Source organism: Nematolebias whitei, chromosome 2 (assembly GCF_014905685.2).
Source record: "Nematolebias whitei isolate Nwh7 chromosome 2, NemWhi1, whole genome shotgun sequence".
In the NCBI taxonomy this organism is placed as follows: domain Eukaryota; kingdom Metazoa; phylum Chordata; class Actinopteri; order Cyprinodontiformes; family Rivulidae; genus Nematolebias; species Nematolebias whitei.
The window spans coordinates 62638031-62640062 of NC_056499.1; positions in this window are offsets into that span (position 1 = coordinate 62638031).

Consider the following 2032-nt stretch of genomic DNA (forward strand, 5'->3'; position numbering starts at 1 on the left):
AGCTAACTTTGACATGAAACCCAGCATAATTTTTCAGCTAACTTTGACATGAAACCCAGCATAATTTTTCAGAGTATTACCCTGTCATAGCACCAAAAAAATACCATAACACTTTTACAACTATTGATTTGACAAATTCCAAAACGACTACCATGATATCACTGCGTTAAAACAAATTTAACATACATATTACTTACCGAAGTGTGAATCTCAGACGATGCAACCTCCATATTTGCCTCCTTTGTTAGTCGTAAGGCGGGAAAACTCCCTCCCTTTCTCTGGTGACTTAGTCCCGCCCACTTGTGCTGACTTGAGGTTCTTGTTCTTGGCAATCTGTTTAGTTTAATCAGCTAACCTTTTTTTGGACATAACCATACTCATACTTTCTAATTATTATAGACCTATTTTGTAAACATCCAAGAACTGTCTGAATATTTTATTGGCAAACAGAAATTAAGCATGTATTAACATTGTGTTAAAAAGTCTTAGTAATTTATAGATTTAATGGTTTAATGTTAAAATTAGTAGCAAACACATAAGCTTAATTCTTGTATTTTTTATGATGTTGGATAATTCCCCAAAGAAAAATATTGTTTGTGCTGCATCATTTTTTAAAATGGATTCAATCCTGTCACAGTTGTAATAATGACAATTTTATTGAGTTAAATTAAAAAGTTATAAATGAAAAAAAAAATTGGAAAAACATTTTTGAAAAAAACAAAAAAAACAAAACAACTGCTGTTATTAAGATCAATTATACTATCTGATGGCAGGAGGGAGTAAATTGTCTGACAAACACAAACCAACACACTGTATGTGTTGAAATATTCAACACATACAGTGTGTTGTACTTTTGTTGCAATTTTAACACATTGTGTGTTAAAATTAACACAAAATTTGCTTTAAATGTAATGACACATTTTTTGTGTTATTTTTTTAACACATCTCTTATAAGAGTGTACCATACCAATTTATTTATAGAGCACTTAAAACGGCAACAAGGCCAAACAAAGTGCTGTACAAAAGAAAACAAACATGCACAGCGGACAGGAAAACATTAAAATAAAAATACAGATACAAATGGCAGCAGAAGCTAACTAAAATGGCCAACAAATGGCAGCAGAAGCTAACTAAAATGGCCAACAGTGTAGAGTACAGACCTAGCCAAAACAAATCACACCGTGTTAAAGGCAAGAGAATGGAAGTAGGTCTTCAAGCGAGACTTAAAGACTGAGAGTGTGGGAGCCTGCCGGACACTCAGGGCTTTCTCTGTTGCAGGTCCACGAATGTGGAATGAGTTGCCACCGTCACCTCTGAGCTTACGACGGGTTTCTGGGACTGAGAGAAGCATCTGGTCTGCTGACCTCAGAGAGCGCGGTGGGACATATGGCTGCAGAAGATCAGTGAGATAGGATGGGGCGGAACTGTTCAGTGATTTAAAAACGTACATGAGAATTTTGAATTGGATCCGAAGGTGAATGGGTAGCCAGTGCAGGGAGGCCAAACCTGGCGTGAAGTGCTCTCTAGCCTGTACCAGTTAAAAATCGGGCTGCAGCATTTTGGACCAGTTGTAGACGAGCAATGGAGGACTGACTGATTCCAAGCAGAAGTGAATTGCAGTAATCAAGCCTAGATGTTATGAAGGTGTGGATCACTGTCTCAAGGTTCTTTTTGGAGAGTATAGGTTTCAGCTTAGACAGCCGTCTCAGATGAAAAAAACAGGATTTGACCATCATGTTTACGTGACTGTTGAGTTTTAAGGACGGGTCCATTATCACCCCCAGATTAGTGACCTTTTGTTTCTCTAGCGGGGCTAGAGAGAAAAGGTCAATGTCATGGTTCATGAGTGAGCCACTGGGATGGAACAGCATGACTTCAGACTTCTTCTCATTGAAGCTTAAGAAGTTTAAAGCCATCCAGTCCCAGATGTCAGCCAGGCAGTCAAGAAGAGGCTGAAGCGTGTGCCTCTGTGCCTCAGGGGGAAGTAAATAGACTATATGCCACGGGTAGTGGTGACGTACTTCCGTTAAAA